The sequence below is a fragment of the Pteropus medius genome, unplaced genomic scaffold (assembly GCF_902729225.1).
Source record: "Pteropus medius unplaced genomic scaffold, Ma_sr-lr_union100, whole genome shotgun sequence".
Taxonomy (NCBI): domain Eukaryota; kingdom Metazoa; phylum Chordata; class Mammalia; order Chiroptera; family Pteropodidae; genus Pteropus; species Pteropus medius.
Window position 1 is genome coordinate 853,099 of NW_024355327.1, and position 23,931 is coordinate 877,029.

General features: G+C 37.8%; 1 protein-coding gene across 4 annotated transcripts in view; it reads left to right on the plus strand.

Annotated features, from left to right (window-relative positions):
* The window catches only part of FHIT (fragile histidine triad diadenosine triphosphatase), a 1,065,768-nt gene that overhangs the window by 117,366 nt on the left and 924,471 nt on the right, over positions 1-23,931 (plus strand). For 2 of the 4 annotated variants that reach the window (XM_039858526.1, XM_039858527.1), the window contains exon 3: positions 6,518-6,610. The exons of the other annotated variants lie outside the window; for them this stretch is intronic. The gene's annotated coding sequence lies outside the window, so the exon portion shown is untranslated. The remainder of the gene's footprint in view (positions 1-6,517; positions 6,611-23,931) is intronic. 4 annotated transcript variants of the gene reach the window in all.

A 23,931-nucleotide genomic window follows, 5' to 3' on the forward strand; every position in this document is an offset into this window, starting at 1 on the left:
AAATAACTGAGAGAATATTAGGAAATAGAATTGCAAATATATTTTCTTTTTTGTCACAAAGAAGCTTAACATTTTTTCCATTACTTAGATATCAGTTGACACTATGACATTTGTCTTGTTTTGACTAGCACTAGAGAAAGTGCTAGTTATAAGTATCTTGTTCCTTGAAATAGATCTCTAATGCTACCTTAAAGGTCTCTTAGCACTCTCTTTTGGTCTCTATGGTTCTTCTGTTTGGTTATTGAGTAACTTTTCAGCTACTTTTTTGAGCTTTCTCTGGAATGGAGGTTAGAGAGAAGTAAGCAAGTTCCACCTTTTCTCTCTTATAATTGAACCCAAGTTGATCCAGGAAAGTTTTGTGTTCTTCATTTGTCTATTCTTCAATCAGAAGTTAACTGCTTTTCATTCAGCTTCATGTTTACCACTATGAAAACTACAAAAGGTGCATTGGACAATTCTCAGACCTCAATAAACTTTCCCTTCTGTTTCTATTTTCGTTTCCCTTCCTTCCCCTCTTATACCAACTTCCTAAATTAGAGGTAGTATGCTAGTAATAGAACAACCATAAAACAGAAATGTTACTCTCTTTACTAGTATAAGTTAGTAGGCCCGTGGAATGAACTAAATGGTTGTTGGTTTCCTGGCCCCCAAGGCAGAATGGGAATCTTGTGGTGTGCATAGTATTCCTGTCTTACAGAAAGCATTGCAATTTTTCCGTATAGTTGGAATCTCTTTGGGATAAAAACTAAAGGTGGAATTTATTGGTTACTTAGTGCATTTTTCAAACAGAGGAATCAGTATTGGGAGGAAAAGGTGAGGGTTAGAATTAATCTTGCTTACTGTTGTGTCCTAGGGCTCAGCACAGTGCCTAAATTATAGTAGGTATTTGATATATAGTTGTTCAATTACATTGAACTATCCAATGGACTATTTTACACTGACTTTGAGCAACAATGAAGACACATTATATACTTTGAATGTTGTGTTCTCTCTCTTTAGGAAGTCATGCTTCCACCCCTTGTTTACTTTTTTCTCACTCTTCAGGTCTCCAGTTTAATTCAAGTTCCTTTGTTTTAGTATCTCTTAGAATGATCTACTCCTTCTCTTTAGAGCTCTTCCTTCAGATGAGCTCTAAAGATACACTTTTTGTGGGAGTCTTTGACCTATGTCCATCTCCTTTAATGACTTCCAGGAGGCATAGATCATGTTTGATTTTGATCACCTTAGGACCCCAGCCTCTAGCATAGTGCTTGGCACTTATTAGATAATAAATTCTTTGTTAGGCGAATGTCAGTAATTAATTACCAAACAATGTGGTGAGTTGTGCTTGAAAAAATTTTTAATTCAATTTATTTAAACTAAAAAAATTGTTCATCCATTTCTCCTATTCCCCCCACCTCTTAAACTCACCAATCTGCTCTTTGTACCTATGAGCTTGTTTTTCTCTTTTTAGATTCCCCACATAAGAGAAATCATACTGTTGCAGGATGCGACACCCGACGGAGGAAATTTGGACGCTGAGACAACTTTGTTATAGGAAGGAGAGCTTATTAGGCCAGCGGAGCACATGAGGCTCTAGACAGCACAAAAGCACGTACTCGCCCGGTTAGAGTTCTTACAGCTTATACACCCCTGCAGTGTCCATGCAAGGGGCGTGTGATTCCTTTGTCTGAGGGTTTACGTGCACTTCGTGACTCAGGGTGGGAGGGGAAGTTTCAGGTCGGGGCTGCAAGGGGGAAAGAATTCCCGGACCACCAGTCCTACCTATTTACAGATCCTTACGTGTGGCAAGAGTTTCCATAAGGCCATTTAAAGACCTATAGGCTGTGGTTAATCTATAACCGGCTGAGTTGGTCATTTCTGCAAGCCCTTTCCTTTGCATTTTTCAGATGCCTCCTCTCTTAATACAATATTTGTCTTTCTCTGTCTGACTTATTTCACTAGCATAATGCCCTTGAGGTCTATCCATGTTGTAAATGGCAAGATTTCATTCTTTTTTATGGCTGAATAATATTCCACTGTGTGTGTGCATGCGTGTGTATGTGTGTATCTCATGTCTTATTTATCCATTCATCTAGTGATAGAAATCTATTGCAAATAATGCTGCAATGAACATAGGGATACATATATTTTTTTGAATTCGTGTTTTTGTTTCCTTCGGATAAATGCCGGGAGGTGGAATCATTACATCATCTGGTATTCTAGTTTAATTTTTTTGAGGAACCTCCATACTGTTTTTCATAGTGGCTTCACCAATTTACAATCCCACCAACAGTGCATGAGGGATCCCTTTTCTCCACATTCTCCTTCACACTTGTTATTCGTTGACTTTTTCACAATAGCCATTCTGACATGCGTGAGGTTTTGATTTGCATTTCCCTCCTGATTAGTGACTGTTGAGAAGCTTTTCATGTGCTTGTTGGCCATTTGTAATTCTTCTTTGGAGAAATGTCTATTCAGGTCCTCTGCCCGTTTTTTAAATCAGATTTTTTTTCTATTAAGTTGTATGAATTCTTTGTATATTTTGGATATTAGCCCCTGATCAGGTATATGATTTGCAATTATTTTCTCCCATTCAGTCAGTGGGTTGCCTTTTCATTTCATTGATGATTTCCTTTGCTGTGAAAATGAGGATAATGGATGGAAATGAGGGTAATGGATGAAAATGAGGATACTGTTAAACATAATAATGATGATGATGATGATTAAAAAAAAAGTGATGATAACTACTCTTGAATTCTAACCATGTTCCAAGCCCTTTACATTAATCGACTCCCTTATAACTCTATGAGGAAGGCTAAATTATTATCCCAATTTTACCAATGAGGAAAATGAACAAGAAGACAGATTAATGATTTAGATGGAGTCATGCATTTATTTGGTTGGTAAAGTCCAGGTGCACATTCTTAACAGTTATGCAAAATTGCCTCCTTATGCAATTTTGCCAATGCATCCTCAATTCATGATGTGGAGGAATGAAAAGATCGTGTCCTCATGTATCCTGAGTACTGTGATAAGATACCTTGTGACAACCCAAAATAGCAAGTCTCTCATCATTTCATTGTAAGGCTTCAACTGTGTTTTTAGCCAAGAGCAAAAAATGTAGAACCAGAGGTCATATGATGATTTGTTTTCATTTTCAGGGGATTGGAGTAGGATGTTTTTTCACCCATCTTCTCTGGTGCACAGCCCTTTGCGGAATGCCTTTTGCTGCAGTTCCATTTATAAGGAATTATCACATACTTCATTTCTTCATTTGAAAATCCAATGTTTATTGCAGTGCAGAGCAGCCATGTTATTATAAGTACTTACTCAGACAAATTAAATGATTCAGTGTAGTATCTCTGAAAAGTCTAATTTCCATGTGTGGAATCATGTTTATCATCACCCAAATTCAAAGGCACAAAATAGCACATTTACATTGGTAACTTATTCATAACATTCCCTTTTTACTTTGTTTGTTTATTTTATTGATAGAAACCAACTCAAACTCCATCTGTAGGATGACACACACAAAAAGATGATATTTAAATATTAGGGCTATGATAGGGCGAAGCAGTTGAGGCAGATCCAGCATTGAATTGGTGTTTTCTGCTTCCTAGTTGCATTATGTAACGATATGGAGTTTGCCAGGTTTTTCTTTATGGTTTTAGCTAACTGCTTTTTCAAGGCCTTAAGGTCTCTCAAATAAGTGTATACATAAGGCATTTTTAAACACACAATAGTGACCCAGGAGGATGTATCTTTTGGACTTTCACTTTATGATTATAGAGCTTTTCTGCAAGCTTTTCTCCTCTGTAGATTCTCCCTCCAGGAAGAGAAGGAACATTTTTTTATACCTCTAGCCTCTTTAAAGAACGACCTCCTTGTCTCAAAGAGGATCTTTTGGTTATTAGCAGCAAAAATTAATTATAATAAGGCTAACTTCTTTTTAAAGCAAAAATTTTATTTTGGAGGAGGGAAAATCTAATCTCAAGCCCTAGAACATATAAGGTTAATAGCAAACTTGCTTCAAAGAGAGAAATATGAAAAGCAAAATTGATAGGTCGGCTGAAGAACTAACCAAGAATATTGTTCCCTTGATTCTAGGAAATTGCAATGAGCCTTTTAGAAAAGTCTAAAAGATTTCCATGGCACACTCTCAGTTTACTTTGTCTGTAAATGTGTGTTTCCTCTTTGCTGTGGTTCCAGAGGCCCTGGCATGTGCTGAAGATGATGGCTACATGAGGTGTTCTGATGTTCTCCTGGCTGAAGGCTCAGTGTCTTTCCAAATGACAGATGGTTCCCTCTGCTGGCCAAACTTAAATTTAGCCCTCCAAGCTGAGCCAGCCTGGGAGGAATCACTATCAGTCTCACTGATTATTAAAACATAGTTTTGAGCTTCATCCTTAAAAAACCAACAATCTGTGACCAGTTTAAGTACCCTCAAGAACTGGTGATGGCCTATCTGCCTACCTGCCTGCCTTCCTTTTTCCTTCCTCTTCCTGTCATGGCTCTGCCATTGTCTCTTACCACTCTCCTCTCCCTGCTCCAGCCACACTGGCCTCTGGGCTGTGCTGTTCTTCTAACATACCAAGCATTCTCCTGCCTTGGACCTTTGCATTTTCTGTTCCCTCTACCTGGAACTTTCTTCATCTAGAGACATCTTCTATACCTTATTGAAGTCTTTCCCGAAATGTTATCCTCTCAGTGATATCTTTCCTGATCTCTTTGCTTAAAAATGCAACAATTTCCCCAAACTCACTATATTAGTTTCCTAGGACTGTCATAACAAAGTACCATAAATTGGGTGGCTTAAGGCAAAAGATATTTATTGTCTCACAGTTCTGGAGGCTATGAGTCTTAAACTGAAGTGTCACCAGTGTCATGCTTCCTCTGCAACCAGCAAGTCCTTTCTTGCCTCTTCTTGGCCTCTGGTGGAATACTGTTGATCCTTAGAATTCTTTGGCTTGCAGCTGCATAAGTCCAGTCTCTGCTTTTGTCATCAAATGGTGTTCGCCCTGTGCATCTTTACTTCACCCAGCGTCTTCTTATAAGGGCACCAGTCACACTGGAGCTCACTCTACTCTAGAATGAGTGCATCTTAACTAATTGCATCTGCAATGATCTTATTTCCAAATAAGGTCACATTCTGAGGACCTGGAGCTTGGGACTTCAGTGTATCTTTTTTTTTGTTTTCCTTTTGGGATGGGTGTGCGGTAAGGCCATAATTCAACTCACAATACTTGTCATCTCTTTTCCCACTCTAGGTTTCTCCAGAGCACTCAGTACTATTTAACCAACTATGTATTTACATTTTTATTATGTTTGTTGTTTGTCTTTCCAACCAGAATGTAGCCATCATGGAAGCAGGATTTGGGGCTATTATGTTCACTGCTGTAGAGAATAGTGCCTGACACCTTAGTCGGAACTCAATAAATATTTGTTGGATGAATGATTATCTGTGCTCAGTTACTGCACTGAGCAGATTGTGCAGCATGCTATGGAGCAAAACCATTAGATAAAGAAATAAAATTATTTCTTTACATTATTTTTTAACATAATCTTAGGAAATGAATAAGTATTTATTTTTTTTTTGCATAATCTTAGGAAATGAATAGGTATTTATAATTATGATACTTTTATTTCAAAGAAGGCACGTAAAGGAAAAGCAAAGGTAGAGGTCAGAGCAAAGAGGAACTGACCAGCTGGAGGATTAGAATATTGCCGTTGTCAGTTTTTGGTCATTTACCTGCTTTGGAGTTATCCATGCAAGTCAGGTGGAGCACAGGGCTCTCACTTTGCCTGAGTACCTAATGTGTGCCAGGAACTGTCCATGGTTCTTCACCCTCATTTAAAAAAATCATCCTCTTGATAGATGCCCCTCAAATATTATTATGCCCATTTGACAGAGGGAGAAAGTGAGGCTCAGTGAAGTTGAGCAGCTGTATAAGGCACAGAGATAGTAAATGCCTATAGTACAGTTCAAACTCAGGTCAGTTGAACCAAAAACCTTGTTTCTTCCATTGTCAGAGTCCCTCAGAGTCTTGTGGATACCAGGGTTTCAAAGGAAAGAAAGTAAAGTGACTCACAAAATACTCTTCAGAAAGGTGATTTGTCATAGACTACCACAAAACCAGAAAAGTACTCTTCCTATCAGACTTGTGGGTTGACTTCGTTTTTTTGCAAAAGAGAATGGCCCAGTGCCAGGACTTGTCAGCTCCTGAGGGGTGTCAAATAATGCAGCCAGAACAGTCTGAGACTAGAAATTAGAAGATGGAGTGTCAGGGCACTATTCTGCCACTTCCTCTAAGTGATTTTGTATGAGTCACTTTAAGCTACTCTTGAGCCACAGTCTCTCGTAGGCTGAGTAATGATAATACCTCCAGAAATCATACATGTACCTTTATTCTGCCCTTTTAACAAAACCGATGGAGTCAGCTAATTTAGCATTTATTGAAATTATCCCTAATGAAATTGTACTTAGGAGCCATTCAGATCACTGACAAAATCGTCTGAATTCTTTTTCATGATGTAGGTATCCCAGGACCACCTGTCTGCCTACACCCTCTGTAAAAGCTCTGTGCATCCTGCCACTGAGTACTCCAAGGAAGAAGCAGTAGTCGGAGAGGTAGTGTTTACTTAATTTAAATTTTTTAAATAGAGTTTGTTATAATTGACTTACATGGACATCCTTATAATAGTAGCAACATCCTTATGTACATATAAAATAGAACTTTTAAAATGGTAAAATTTCAGGGCTCGATTCCCTTAGAGAATTTACCCTCTCTAGACTTCTATTTGTAGCTGCCATTTTAAAATTGGGGTATAAATATTATGTCAGTTAAACAAAGGAGTGATGACTTAACTTTTTGAAGAAAGCATTACCTTTCCTTTCCATGAAAGGTAGCTTAACTGTTACCTGATTGACATGCTATTATATTATTCTCCCCCCACCAGACAGTTACACATATTTAATAATTTTTATGAGTAAAAGTAAGGTTAAAGAGTTTCAAAGTCAAGGTTATTATGCTTTGCATGGCTTTGAGAATGATCATGCAACTGAAATGAAATTAGTAGCAGAAGGGAAACGCTTCTTATATGAAACCTATCTTTTAAAATAATATGGGATCATTACTGGTCAGAGTAAGTCCTATGGCATATGTTAAGACCAATGAAGCATAAATCTTATAAAAAGACTTAAAGATAGGGCAAAACAATCACTTGTTTTCATATGCCTGGGAATGGTTTCACTGGATAACTTGAGTACGTGTTTTTAAAATTGGCAGTAAAGGAAGAGAAATGAAAAAATATGGTAAAATTTCCCCTGGATGTCATCAGTGGACTATGTTCATTTAACCCCTCCCTAGAACTCATGTGTATACATTGCTCTCCTTTTTTATCACCCCTTCTCATCTTAACTCCCTTAATTCTATTTCCCATTCTGAGGTCTCAGCAAACAATTTAGCACATGCATATAGAAACATAAATCTTGACTAGCCCCATTTGTCAGAACACAAAGATACTATATTCCTTTTCTTGCTTTCAATCAAGACCCAGTCTTCTGGTTCAATTTTACACTATCAACCTAGTAACCATTGACCGTGCCTTCCTTTCTCTCTTTTTCCACAGTCACCTGAAACCAATGGGTTTATGCAAAGTTTCCAGAGTGAGGCAGGATTGCCCCTAAAATTTGTAAGACTGTGAGACATTGCTGCATCTTTTAGAAGTACTCACCAAACGCAGGTTGTGGTAGGATAAAGCAGGCATCTTCGCTTCCTAATGTGCCTGATTTCTCTCTGGTGAATCACCTGTCTGTTTAGAGAGTTTTTTTGTTTTGTTTTGTTTTTTGAAAACAGAGATGGTTTAAGGATAATAAATGAAATGAGGTGAAATGGAGCACTGGTACTGCAAGCTTCTTTACTATGAGTTTTTGCATGGAATTATTTGATCCTGTGTAATTTCTCTGGCCAGTATTTTTAAGTCCTGGAGCAAGGCTTTTTTAAAAAAAATATAAAATATATATTTGAAAGAAGGGGTTTCTAATATCAATAATTAGTGGAAAGAGGTATTGTAGAATATAACTTAAGTTTTAGAATCCTCACTTATTCCTTTTTGCTTAGAAAGACTTTTCTTTTTCTCTCCTAAAGTAAATGGCATGTAGTTCATGACTCCTGATATATACTCTTTGCTGTTTGTCCTCTTGAAGAGGACTGACTTGGATTTCTGCTGTTTGCTGTGTGGTCTTAGTTAACTCACTTAACTTCTCTGAACTCTGGTTATTTCCTCCATAAAAAAAGGCTAATTATAGGATCCGCCTCATAGACTGGTCATGAAGGATTAAATGACAATTTATATAAAATGATTAGCAAGGTGCCTGGTGCATAGAACCCCTCAAGAAATGCCATAAGGATTATTCTTAGATGGAGATGTCCACTTACCTCTTCTCTGTTGGTATTAAAAGGTATTATTTTAATATTCTGTTTATCTTAGCATATTTCTTATTGAAGATTTCAACAAGGCTGCATATAGAGATGTATGAAACCAAAAAAAAAAAAAAAAAGTAAAGTAAATAACATGGCAAAATACCATGTAGATAATGTTAGGTAGTCATGATCCTATAGAAGTCTCATTGCTTTGAGATTAGATGCTGCCAGTCTAAGAGCCAGATTTGATGGATGATTTATCATTTTTATGATTTAACTTTATGCTGTGCTTTCATTCCACATATTCTCATGTGCTTGGCAAGATGATCAAGGAAGCTCTGAGTCTGACTTATATTTCTATTTAAAATCCAAAGCGAATATCACTAGATGAGGTTATAGGTAGAGGTTAAATATTTTGAGGAGAGGACCTAGGAAATGCAAAGGAATGTTTCCTAAATGTTTTTACTTGTTTCTGCTTTTAGCATGGCTCTTCTGAACCTGACATTCTCACAGATAACAACTACAAAGTATGAGGGAAAACTTATGTGAAGGTACTAGAGAGTGGAAATAGCAGGGAGATTCTAGAGGGGAATTGAAATTCAAAACTTAAATGCAAGAACCAATGCAGAGTGAGTTCTCCATTTTACAACTTTTAGACCAAAGGCAGGCTAAACTTAATATGTGTTGGGGTGGCTAATGCTAGTAGAAATCACACAGTCTTTTTGGTTTGAAGATCCAAAGAACAGAGTTCAGGGCATCCACAATCAATGGAAAATGAATTTAGAATTCTGGAAAAGAAAGAGGCAAACAGAGGATGCTCCCAATTCTGTGTATAAACACTACCCAAATTTTTGACTCTTGAAACACACGTGCATGGAGCAGACACAAACTAGCACAGCTAAAGGTAAAAGAACTGAACTGAGATTTGAGCTGCCACCTCAAATAGATAGTTTTTAATTTGAGTATAACCAAATTAATTGCCTGCTAAAACAAATAAATCAGTGCTCATCAGTGAACTCTAGCAGGCTTCACTGCATAATATTTGTATTCATACATTCACATGTTACAACCCCAAATTACATAGCATATGAAGAACCAAGAAAATGTAACTCATTCTGAAGTGAAAAGGCAATTATCTGAGACCAATTTGAAGATCACCCAAATGTGTGAATTAGCAAAAAGTTTTAAAAAGCTATTATAAACATACTCAATGAAGGACAAAAAAAAAATGCACTCAAAATGAATAAAAATATTGTCAATAGAAACATAATATGAACCAAATGAAAACTCTAGAACTGAAAAATACAATATTTAGAATAAAAATTCACTGAGTGGACTTACATTAGTTAGAATTAACAAAGGAACGTGTCAGTGAACCTGAAGATAGATCAATTGAAATTTTTATTCTGAAGAAAATAAAGAAAAAATATTTAAAATACTGAACAGGAAAAAAAAGTGAACACAGCCTCCAAGTTCTGAATAACAAAAATAAAAATGTCTAACATTCTCAGAAGAAGAAGAGAAAGAGAATGGGACTGAAAAGTATTTGAAGAAATAATGACAAAAATTTTTCAAATTTGATGAAATACAAAAATTTACAGATCGAGAAACTCAACAAACCCCAAATGGAATAAATTTGAAGAAAGCCACGCATAGGCACATTGTACTCAAACTTCTGGACACCAACAATAAAGAGGAATCTTGACAGTAGCCAGAGAAAAATGGCACATTACCATCCAGGGAACAGTGCTTTAAATGAGCATTGATTTCTCAGCAGAAACTACAGAGGCCAGAAAAAGTGAAACAATTTTTACAGAGGAGGAAAAGAAATTTTAAACACCCAGAAACCTATGTATAGTGAAAATATCCTTTGAGAATAAAAGAAACTTAAAGACTTTTTTAGATAAAACTAAGAGAATTCATTACCAGTCGATCTATACCACACAAAATGCTAAAGAAAGTTGTTTAGGCTAAAGTGAGATAACATCAGGTGGAAGCTTAAGTCTTCAAGAAGGAATGAAAAACATCAGAGATCATAAATGTAAAAGAATATTTTTATCTTTAAAATAAATAGGACCTTTTAATGCAAAAATTATAGCTCTGCCTTATGTTGTTTATAATATACTGTGTGTAGATGTAGCACATGTGGCAATTTTAGCATAAAGAATGGGAAGATGATAAATGGACTTACAGAATTGCAGGGTTTTCAAATTTTATATGTGATAGTAGGAAATTTAATTAGACTGTAAAAGGTCAAGAATTTATATTTTTATCTCCAAGACAGTTACTAAATAGATGAAATAGAATACAAATTTTTTTAACAAGTCTGATGTGTCAGTACTTTTAATGTGTACATGAAATTACAGTAAGAAGATGACTAGAAATGTGCTGCAGCCCCTCTGTGTTTCCATGAACAGCACACTGTGTTACAGTAACCTGAGTTTATATTCCACCATCAAGTGCGGTTCTCCTATTAGTTCACTTTGTGACGGGTCATTAAGAACGTCTTCAAATCCAATAGTCCCATTGTTACCCCTCAAAATATCCAGGGAAAGGTTTGAACTTGGAAGAAATGGAAGATGCTGAACCTGCTGCACTGCCTTGAATTCCATCTGCAGTTTTAGTGGGGTGAATAGACCCTGGATGTTTCTCAGTGTGGAAAAGTTCATTTTATCTTGGTTGAGCTGGAATTTTTTTTCTGATAATTCTAGAGGACGACTGGGTAAAAGTTCATTTTTCACACAGGAAAAACCTTTTCGAAGTAGATCATGACTTTCGAAATGTCTGCTTGCTGAAAGTTCAGTAACTGGAAAACTGTTCTTCAGCTACGATCCAAGTCCTCTGGCGTTCATCTTCAAACTCGCTCTGCGAACAGCCTCTGAGCCACATTACCATCAGCCTGCCTGCAGCTCACTTCCATTAGAATACAAAATTAAAAAAAAAAATGATCCAAAAAGAATGCAGGGAAGAAGGAATAGAGGACAAGAAACAGAGGAAGCAAACAGAAAACTAATACAATTTTAGCCCTATATGCAGCCATATTAGTAATTATATTAAACGTTAATGGACTATATACCTTAATTAAAAGGCTGAGTTTATCAGAGTGGATTAAAAAGAACAACTATATTCTATTAAGAGAGAAACTTTGTTACAGATAAGTTTAAATTAAATTAATGGAAAAAGAAATACCATAGAAACAGCATAAGTAGTCTAGTTTAGCTATATTAATACCAGACAAATTAAGCTCCAAGACAAAAAGTATTACCAAAGATGAAGAAGGACATTCCTTAATAACAAAAGGGTCATTACTTTAAGATGAAATAAGAATGATAAATGAGCATATATATCTGATAAAATTCCAAGCGAGACCAATTTAAGTATTTTTGAGTCCAGAATTTTTTGAGGACTATCTCAACTGTGAGTCAAAAGACATAGATGGCTCATCGCTTTAGCTGACAACCATTTAATAAAATCAACAATTATTTTTAATAAAATCAACAATTAAAATTTGTGGAATCAAAGCTACACAAGTGAATAAAAAACAGTTGGAGAGTATAGATATCTGTATGTCTAACTACTTATAAGTGTTTCATTACACATTGTTATGCAATGTGTGTTTGCTTCATTTAATGCATTTGATATGTTTGAGCACTTGCCATGATCCAAGACCAAGATAGTCACTCTCATAATTTAATTTGTCAAACAGAGTTCATTTTTAATTAGTATGCACGAGAACAGCTCTTCAGTCCATTCTGTTTGGTGCCCTCACCATACTAGTTGTTAAATATCTTGAATATCACTCCTGCTTACAATAGTTATACAAGTTAGAAGTATTTCCTCCATTTGTCAGTAGAAGAATCAGAGGCTCAGAGAGGTTCAGTATGTTGTCCAATGTCATATAATGGATGGATGAGAGAACCAGACTTAACATTCGGGTCTGTCTATTTGCAAAGCTTCCCCCGCCACACTACATCATTTCTTCTGTGGAATCATCACCGATCCATTTTTATTAGGGCATGCAATGAGGATCTACAGTGCCCTTTCTTGGACTCCCTCGAGGACAAATGAACATTGTAATAATGGTAAATATAGCGACATTTTGGGTATAGTCAATGGCTGTGAAACATGGGGAAGCTTGCTTTTGTACATAGAGACAGACCCATGATTTTGGACCAGTTTTTTGAGTATTCTTTTGTATGACTTATGAATCTGAGAACTTCAGATGTGCATATTCTTGATAGATTTCTGTGTTTCCAGTAGACATGTTTACAGTAAGAATTTAGAGATTGTTGACAGATTTCCAAGAGCCTTATGACATGAAGGAAGGGCAGTAAGTATGGATCTTGGCTTTGCCTGGAACAGAATTTTACATCAGTGAATGGAGTTCAGAGGGCTAAGTGACTTCTAAATGATGTTTAAGAGTTATTTTTACTATTATTTAAGAGTTAGTTTTACTATTTCTGATTAGTAGAACTGCATTTATATCATAAAGGGTTAATGTTTCAGACTTTTTAAGTGTTACTTTGTATCAAATACTACACTGAATGATTTTGCATTCATATCAGTGTTAAGAAATAGATATTATCCTCATTTTAGAAATAAGGACACTGAAGCTTTCCTATTCCTCTCTTAAATAGAAGGCTGATATGTTTTTCCCTCCCCATGACATAGAACCTAAGCAATAAATTTTGGCTTTACTGTATTTGCTTGTGAGATCCATTATGTAATTTCCATATTTTATGTGAGGTCCATAGTAGAATCAAGTGACACGAATCCTGGTCATTGATCCCTTACTAGCTACCTAAGAAATCTCTACCTCATTCGTGGTCGCTTATATCCAATTTAAAATAAGATCAATAAAATATACATAAAAAATCAGGAAACAAATCCTCTTACCACTACTGCTAAGAGAGTTGCAAATACACATTGAGCACAAAAATTCACTCTGAGTTTTCTGGTAGGCAGAGCAAAGAAGTTTCATGTCAGAAATTTTTCATTTTTTCAGATCCCTTACAATTTTTCAGGTTTTATAAAAATGGGGTAATAACACCTACCTTTCAGAATCTTCATAGTTTTAAATGAGACCACATTGGTGCATAAATGTTAGTGTATTGTTTTCCTTCTTATGTAACCCCTAGAAATCTCAGGAGAGTCAGACTGTAGTTAACTTCATTAAAACTTCTACTCTCAACTGTGAGTCAGCTTGTTTTAGTACCCTCAGCAACTGTGAGAAGCATTTTACAGTCTTCTCCACACAAAATAGTTGTTATTGTTGTCAGCACTAGATGATCAAGAAGGGAAGATTTTGGTGGCGAGATGCCCAGTTGAAAGAATGCATGAGGAGCTGACATGAAAATGAAATGGCAGGCACCAACTTTATTGCGGGGAACATGCTTCTGTGCTAGGGGACTGCATGAACTTTATATATGTAAGAGAACAATAGTGGCATTTTGCTACACGTACATGATACAGTAAGCTCAATCATGCTTACATCAGTTAGGCGCAGGTGCCCTACTATATTAATGTGACAATCTAAATTTGGAGTCCTATCCCTAGCCATGAGTCTGGATCACAGCCAGACCTGGGACCCACACTTGTCCATGTTTTATAAGTTAGGAAACTCAGCTCCAGATAAGTGCTATGTCACTTGACCAAGGCCATATAATGGTTTTAGTCAGAATTTGAACCCCTGTATCTCTGTCACCAAAGCCTTTTTTTTTTCAGTCTAATACACTGCTTCTAAAATATTGAGTAATTTAACAGTTTTGGCATTCTAAGAATTACTCCAGTTTATAAAGCAGTGATTATGAAGAATCTACACATACTGGATTAGAATTTGTGTAATGTTAAATTACCAGTGGAGTCATGACTCAGAATCCACATAACCCCTGACAACGTCCGAGAACCTTTAAATATCTATATTTTGTGTTCATGCTTTGTTCTCAAAAAGTAATTTCTTTGTCAAGACTTGACTTTGAGAGTGACAGAGAGTAAGTTCACCAGGACCACCAGTGACAGCTTGGCCAGTACAACTGGAATGTTCCTCAGTTGCGATGCTTATTTAATGAAAAGAGACCCCCAAAACCTTTTTACTAATGTATAGTGTTCTCTTGTCAGTTTGAAATGAGCAAACTGTCAGCTTGCCGATTACCATGCATACAGTATATGCTCATTAAATCATGCACTGTGGGTTTCTTCAGGCTGTCAAACTGCTTAATTGAAAAAATGTCTAGTGTCGTTCTTATGGGAAAGAGGCAGAAATCAAAGGGCTGGAAAACTTATTCTTAATATTTTGGAGTTTGCTTTTAACTGCAGCCAGAAATTGTTCCATTTTATAGTTTTGATTAAGGGACTATTCCTTCTACATCTTTTTTAGTTTTGCTTATAATTCAAACACTGTAATTATAATGGAGTTGCTGTTATAATAGAGCTAATAAATCATTCTGCCAGCAGATGAAAACCAAAGGAAAGGGCTCAGGTTTTTTTGTGCTGTAACTATGAGGCTCATTTGGGTGTGTTGGAGCTGAAACACACTGGGAATAAAGGATAGAGATGGGTTTTATTTTCACTTAATCTCTGTTCCGGTATTTTCATTTTAGGAGGTCTAGGCCTTATCATCACATTTCTGAGAGCTATCACTCTTAGGCTATCTGTGTTACTTGATTTGTTTATATGGTAGCTTTAAAAAATGTCAGTGCCCAAGCTCCGCCCCAGACCAAAAAAATCAGACTCTTTGGGGGCAACTGTTTTAAAAGCTAATTGATTCGAATGTGAGTCAGCATTGAGAGAGACTGGCCTACATTGATTCAGGTAGTCCAGAAATTTAAGGCAAGACTAATTCAGCAGCTGTTATCATCAACCGCACCCCATCAACCAATGTTTCCTGAAGGCTTATAAACCCTTTAGGGTTTCAGAAGTATAAAAACTCTGCTTTGTGAGATCCACTTAGATCTATTAAATGCGATTCTTTGGAGATAGGGGCCCAGGCATCTCCATTTTTAACAAGAGCTCTAGGTGATTCTTATGCACTCACGTTTGAAAATTTGCTAGAAAAGCAAAATAATCTTTGTAAGTGAGTTGAGTGGAACTTCAGAGAGAAGTGCACAAGTCACAGTAAAATCAGAGCAGGCTTTTTAAAAAATATATAGGTATTTTGGTACATTCATTTGAGCTAAATGGGATCACACATGATTTAACAGCTTAGCTTGACTTTGGGGGAACCCCCCTCCCACTATCTAGTGTCATATGAGACACAGGAATGTACACACATTCCATACTTTCTTTAACTTTTAGATACCCAGGCCTGATTTTAAGGGCCAATGCATTTTTCAAGGGCCTTGAAAATTATTGACAACTAAAAGAGAAAGAAAAATTATTTTGGTTTTAGTGTATGGAGAAATTATGGAATCAGAACAATTAGATATTTATGAAATGTCAACAAAATGGAACATTATGCTTTTGTTATTAATTACTAAATTTAGTAATTATAAAAATTCTACATTTAGAGACATTTTATAAGTTAGCTTCTTTTCTCATTTCTTAGTGATTTCTGAAATGCATGTGATTGCTGAGAAATTTTAGCCAATTTTAAAATTAAACCAAAATATATGTAACTAAATCATTTCAAATGTAGAAGTATAAAATATCTGATATAACATGGAGTTGAATCTCCTAAAGAAAATGTGCCCGGGGCCTAAGAAATTCATATACGTGTAGCCGAGAGCATATACTTCAAAATTAGAGGATATCTAGTTCTCCTGGGCTGCGTTCTCATCGTCAGGGCTATCAAAATATGCCTAAGCAAACTTCTAAAGATACAGCTGAAGCTACACTTAACATTATTGCTCACCTTCCCTCTAAAAAAAAAACAAGCCAAGAAGATAGAGGAAAAAAATAATATTTTTAGCTACATATCACACTACCTTTAAAAGTACATCACTTACATAAAAGTGGGGACTGTTAATGAGCATGGAATGAGACTGACAATGCAAATTGCACACTATGCTTCTTACTCAGAAAATTATCCCTAAGAAATTGCTATAATAGTAGTGAAACAACACATACCTAAAATAAAAGACAGAAAAGTAGATACCGCTGGAAATTTGGAGTCTCTGAGGTCAGCTGATAACTAGAGCAAAATATGTATTTTTTGAATACGCTATGCCATCTTCACACTTTGGATTTGATTGCACATAAGGTCCCCAGTTTCAGGATTCTTCATATCCACAGATTATGGTTCCTGCTACTAACAGTTTACTTAAGGCACATCTTCTCCTTTTCCTAGTCCCCCTTTTTATTTCTTTTGTAAAACCACAGCTGTTTTATTTAGTTGTTGGTTTACTTTTGACTGTCTCCTCCCCTGGAATGTAATCTCCATGAAAGCATGAGTTATGGCTGTACTTTGCCAAATCAATCATGAGGAAGAAAGGATGATAATTGATCACTTTGTCCTTGCCAGAAATGATCAGTCAGAAGTGTCATGCTATTAAAAACAATGTTACATATGCTTAACTGGTCAGGACATATTTTAGAATATCTTTTTTTTTTAATGTAGGATTCTATAACTTCAGGTCATTAATAAGTGAGCGACAGAAGGAAAACTACATTCAAGTTTCACCTAGACCTCTCTTATTTCCCCAGGTCCCAAAAGGCAAAAAAAAAAAAAAAAAAAAAAAAAAGCCCACCGTCCCCAATCAGCTTTTCTATAAATACCAAGACTTCTAGGTGAATAAAATGTTTAATTGTTCATTTGAAAATGACTACTTTATACTTTTAGAGAGACATCTGAAAATTTCTTGGCAATACGTCAACTGATTAATAATTTAGAATGATGATCGACTGGAGAATGGAAGTAGAGCTAATAGCGTCTCGTTTTCCTTTTTATTATTTCAGACAAATTGATAAGTCATGGTGAAGGCGTGGTATGTTTCTGGGTCTACTGGCCAGAAGCTTTGGATTAAAAATGGAGGGAGATACTTCTTCTTTCTAAGGTGTTGACCTCACCCCTGGAGCTGGACGACTTTGTGATGTGCTATTTCTGATGCTTAGTACTGCTATTGTAATCCTGACAAAGTCTTTGTGAGCTACAGGAAACTTATTGTACTGTGCTGTGTGCCACATCATGTTAGACACTTATTCGGATAAAACAATGGACCCAACACAATCCAAACCTTAAATAGTTCAAAAATCTGGCAAGGGCGACACATATACCTCTAAATCATTATTCTACCAGGTAAAAAGTGTTAAGCATCTTAAGAGAGGGATACAAACACATTCTGTGGGAGCCATTAGCTTATGGAGTAAAGTGAAGGCTCTGCCTAATTGGGAATTAGAGATTTGAAACTGTGAGGAAGTCAAACTATCTAGTATAAAAAGAATATACTGGTAATAGCAATTAGAATTAGAAAATGGCTGAGAAAGGAATGTGATATGAGAATCTGGCTCTGATTTTCAGGACTACAGCAAGCTCCAGGTCTGTATTCAGAAAGAGGATTCAATAAATTGTCTCTTAGAAGGACTGAAGTGAGTCTCATCCTAGAGGGTGCACAGGGGTTTAGCTGGACATTTCTACTTGTTCTTGAGAGGTTGTGGCTTTACTAGGAGCCAGTGTTACTGTGGCTGCTGCCTGGGATGCTGATGTTCTCTTTCTAAGGGAAGAGTGGCTGAGCCCCCTAACTGAAACTCACAAATTCTGAAAAGAGATGAGTTTTTCATATAAATAAAACAGTTGCGTATTTCAGTGCCTGATCTGCTTCCACTGGTTGAATTTTTTGCTAATATAATCAGGGCCTGAATATGAGGACTCAAGGAGCAGAGAATTATGCATGCTTCCCCTACTCCAACACCACCCACTGAGGACTTAAGTAACTTCCAGAATATTTATGTATTTGTGTACCTCATTGTTATGGACTGAATTTTGTCCCTCTAAAATTCATATGTTGAAGCCTAGCCCCCAATGAGACTGCATTTGGAGAGAGAGACTTTAACGACGTAATGAAAGTTAAATGAGGGCACAAGGGTGAAGCCCTAATCTAATATGACTGGTATTCTTATAAAAAGAGGGCAAGACATGTGGGATGCATGCATAAAGAGAAAAATCCATGTGCCCATCAAGAAGGTGGCCTTCTGCAGGCCAAGGGGAGAGGTCTCAGGAGAAACCAAATCTGCTGATACCTTGATCTTGAGCTTTCAACCCCTAGAACAGTTGAGAATACATTTCAGTTGTTTAAGCCCTCCAGTTTGTGGTATTTTGTTATGGCAGCTGTAGAAGACTAATACAATTATTGACAAAACCCCCTGCTGGGTTTGATTTGTGAGCCTAAGGCAATGACAAGTTAAGCTGAACTCTTAATTTGGGCCAAAGAAACTGTGAATGTCCTTAAGAAATTATTCTCCTGTCTTTCTCATTAAGTAATGTCCAGCATAATCATAGTATAAAGCTATTCATTTATGCAGAGCAATTTTTTTGCTTAACCATCTACCTATTCAACAAATATTCATTGAGTGCCTACTATTTGCCAGGTTCTCACAGATTATACTCAGAAGGAGCTGTCCGGTGGAAGAGGAAATCCAACAAGCACGTAGAACACTGTCCTTTGTTTATGAAAATGCCAATGGTATGCTGAGAGTGAAGGGATAGATTCATTACAACTAAAGTGGCAGGGAAGGCTCTTTGCCGAGGTGGCAGTGAAGGATGAGGTTTGGCCATCAGGGTTGGACAGTGAGGGAAGGACAGTTGAAGAAGGGAGGGAATGGTGGGCAAAGGCTTAGCGGTAGAAACTCTGGGAAGTTTATGGGAAGATGTGCACTTTGACTGAAATGGAGACTTTGCAAAGAGACATTTCCCTTCATAAATCGGAGGTGTTTCAAACTCAAAGGGTTTTTTTCATAAAGGAGTGGTGATATGCCAACTACTATTTTACCTACATCATTACATTAACTCATCCAAAATCATAGTAATCCTACAAGGTAACTGCTAAATATTATCCCAATTTGTAGATGGGGAAACTGAGGCATAGATGGGTTAAATTACTTGCCAGTTTCAATAGCAAATGGTGGAGCTGGGATTTGAACCTAGGCATCCTGGCTGCAGAGCCCTTGCTAATATAAATGAGGCCTGAGCAGCAAAACCAAAGTATGAGGGGAAGTACTGGGTATCAGTAGGTTTGCAAATGGGGCAAGGAGCAGAGCTCTGAGATAGTGAGTAACTTGTGATATTCACTTGAGCAAAGAGAAGGGCAGAGCCTCTGCCTCCAATAACCATGAGGGGGAAGGCAGTGCCCTTGGCCACCTTTCTCTAAGTTAGCCACATTTGCAGCCATTCGTGGAGATAAATCGTCTGTACAGGGAAACAAAAGTGTTTTTCAGGCGCTCTGCTGCCATGGTTAGCCTAGGACAGGGTTATGAAAGGATCTTTTCTGCATCTGCTGCCTTCCGGGGTTACATTCTTAGTGAATCTACTGCCTCAAAATGGAGCTTGTTCGTTGCGTGTCATCCCAGGGTGGCAGTTAGTTGCATGTGTTTGGTTGGGTGCCAGCCCCCGGGGCACTAGATCTCAGTGGGAGAGCCACTGTTTTTCATGAATTAGTCTTTAAATAAAAGCAAGTTTTTAAAATGGAACATGCTAATTTGGGTTTTGCTAACCCCCTCTGAAGAAGGCTTGGCCTGTTCGGTGCCAGCTGGCTGAGTTGGCATTCAGCGAGAAACTGGGTCCCTACCAAAAATCCCATTGCCCACCCACCTCTCCTCCCACTCTTGTCCCTCTGAGAGCAAAATGGCAGCGAAGAACTGGTTGGCACCGAGAAACAAGGTGAAATAAGGGGCAGGCACAGTGCAGTAATCGGATGATTAAAGGGAATTGAATGACCATGGTATTCCTGCTTCTCTCACCACCTCAGAAAGTCTGCCCCTCTCTTTCCCCACCCACGCTGTCCTCAGCCACCCATTCAGTGACTTTCAACATAAAAGGCTTCCTCATCCAGTTGCTTATACACTGCACCTTTTATACTCTTCCAAGTCATACTTAAGGGATTATCACTGCAGCTTTTAACTTCCCCTAGAAAGAGCTGAATGAGTGTGAATAGGGCGGAAGAATCTTCAGTGAGAAAGTGTCCCCCACCCCAAACTGCTCACAAAACCCCTAATCACGATGGAAGAATGCCATCCTGTTTTTTGGCGGTGGCTGGCTACAAATGCGCTAATTAACGATTACTGTACATATAGACGATAATTACAGGAGTCGTGTCGCACACACAACTCGTGGTAATGGAATGCGGTGCACAAATGGGCCCTGACCGCCATAACCTGGCGCTTTTCCACAGTAAGAGCATCTCGAGGATCAAGGTTTTGATTCTTGAAACTCAGCACTTTACCAATGAGTGCTAATTGGAATATTTCTTTTCCTACACTTAAGGGGTGGGTAATCAGATCTTGAGAATCTGCAAGTGATGTAATCTCGCAGTGAAAACAGGAACTATTCTTTTATTTATTTGTTTGTTTGTTTATTTCAGTTTTGTTTTGCAAACATCCTTTTGTCTTCAAATAGGATTGCTCACTATTGAGTGTGCAGCCTCCTACATAGGCAAGACAGAAAAGGAATTTAAATAAGCTTTACATTTGTTCAGAAGATTCAGGAAAGGTGGAAGCTTTTCCTCATATGAATGTATTTGTGCAGCAGTTTGCTGAGAAATACGAGTCGTCCTGGTTACTAATGTAGTGTACATTGCATTTCCTGGAGCAAGTTTTGTTTTTTTTTTTTAACCTGTTTGATGCTGGTGCCTCTGTTCTTCTGGATGCAGTATATTAAGTTCACTAATAAACTGACACCCCGATTCCTGAGACTCCTCCTGAAAGCCTTCCAGACAGGACAAGAATTTGTATTTTCTACAAACACTGAGGCAAAATTGAGAATGAAGAGGACACTTTGAATAGTTGAGTACTGTAAATAGTTTTAAGGGAGATTTTATTTTTTTCAAGGCAATACTTTATGCAATTTCTTTAAATGCTCATTTAATATTTGGGGTCTCGGCAGGAAAATGTGTTGCTTTTAAGAGTAAGAGCTGATAATGAGCCTGTGGAGCCTTTAATTTATGATGGATCTGACAGCATTGTGGGGGATCTGATATGGCATGCATGTGATTCTGTCTGCACGCTGAAAATAAACCAGCCGGAATTTGTTCTGCAGACATTTTGAGAACATCCTCCCATTTATGGCCCACGGCTTGATTCAGCATCTGGTAAACTAATATATTGTCATTTTTAACATGAAAGTCAGCAGAAATCATTAATGATTCCAGCAGCCATTTGTGGTCTTCTCTTGTCTAGAATATGCCAATTACCAGGAAATTATTTCTATTAGCGACATGATTGAATGATAGTAACCTGACTGTAACTTGTTGGCAGAAATTATTTCATAATGACAATAATGAACTGTGCATTTGAGTCCTCGCTGGGCTCTGTTAAACAGGAAGGTTGGCTATTATATGTTTCTAACCCTCATTAACAATACTTCTTAATGACTGTGTGAAATGAAGGAAATGTACTGTCTTGCAGGTGTGTTTCAATGTGGGAACCTATCATTTTTGTTTAATTTGTTAAGGGAAGGAATCCCTGTTTGCTATTAAAAATAGTGTTCAGGGACCAGTGTGATATGCATACTTTATGATCATCACTAGTACATAGAGCTTATTATAGTTCATCTCTGCTCTCATTATAGACAATATATAATTTTTTTAATGAAACATTCCACATATAATTATCACCAAAGAATGAAATAATATCATCATTGCTAGTGACCCTAAAAAAATACAGAGAGCCCAATACTGCCATGAGATTGATAAATTAATTATCATTTTTCTTTTACCCAATATTTATCCGTGAGGACACCTGACCTGCACAACTGAAAATGCATATCAGGCAGATAGTCCAAAAATATACTAGAGGAGCAGTGGAAAGGACAGCTGTAGCTCTGTAAAGATTCCTGGCAGGGTATTTACATAAGAGTAGACAGAATTTGCCATATTTTCCAAAGGTCTAGGGGAGCTAATTGATGTATTGAGTACTTCTGTGGCCTGCCTCATATCCTCTTGTCTCACTTTTTACTTGGGCCATTGCTGTGGAACCAGCTTAGAGCAGACATGACTAGAAGCCTCCTGCTAAGCTGTGTAGTGTATCCCTACTTTCTGCCCTAGAGCGTCTCTGACACCTTGGTGTGGGACCAGCAGCCTGGAAGTGCAAGAGAGTCTAAAAGCCATGGAATAACCTCCGACTAGTGGGGGATGGAAACTGGTGAATAAATGCTCCTCTTTCCCATGTCTCGTTCAAATAATTCTGAAGCACATTCCACTAATATATCTGAAGCGTATATGGTTTTTCAGAGAGTTCCAGCAAGCTGGAGCCCCAATAGCCCACAGTGGTGATCTGCTTGAGAATATATCCGTATAATGGATTTGCCTCTATAGCGGAAGCTATTGGTGCTCCCCACACGATCAACTTTACTGGGTCAGCACATCTATGCCCCAGCCGCTCAGTGTTGGATGCTAAGGTCTCACAGGTGAATGCTTCTCCACAGAATTACTCTCCATTGAGGAGAGCTACCTTCTTCAGAACACCCACAGGATTCCCTTGCTCTTGGCCAAGGGCAATCCATAGTCAGTGCCTGACTGAAGCTGTCGCAGTGGGGTGACTGTGGTGCCATTCCTCTTCCAGAGCTCCTCGTGGGATCAGGTCCAGGCTAAACTTTAGTTGAAGCCACAGATGTCCTTGGCCCACTCTGCTCCCTCATTCCTTCACAGCTGTCCCCTGAGGACACTCCTTCAATCAATTACTTGCACAACAATGCCATCTCAGCCTCTGCTTCTAGGGAGCCTGATTTAAGACACTCTTCTTCTCTGTTTATCTCACTAGTCCCCTAATCCTATTATCTAGGGTCCTTTCCCAAAATAAAATACATGCTTGTAAGCCTTGTTTTAGGCTCTGTTTCCCAGGGCGAGGTGTTAGAATGGGGCGGAGAACCCAGCCAACTGCAAGGAATGATATCAATATGTTTTGAGGCTTCACTCTATGCTGCCTGCTGGATTAAGTACACGTGGTTCCTGCTAAGTGCCCTCTTGAGAAAACTAATATTTAGAAAGAATTCGGCAACGTAAGATTATACAAAAGTGAAAGATTCAGACAATAAATGTAGAAGTCGAGAGACCTATCATGTGGGGCTAAAGAAGGTATCAAAGACTTGGTGGAGGAAGTGTCCTTAAATTTGTGAGAGAAACATTTGGAAGGCAATGAAAGGAAATTCAGCTTAGAGAGACAGCAAGTATAAGGCTCTGAATGCACTTGAAAATCATTAGTTGAAGGGACCCTGACTTTGCCATCCCTGTGGGAATATAGGCTTCATCCTGAAGGGGTTGGATGTGACCAGAATGTGCTTTCAGTCATTTGTTCCATAAATATCTTTTCAATAACTACCACTTCCAGGCTTCATAGTGGGCACCGGAAGTGACAAACAAAATGGAAATCGTCCCTGCTCTCA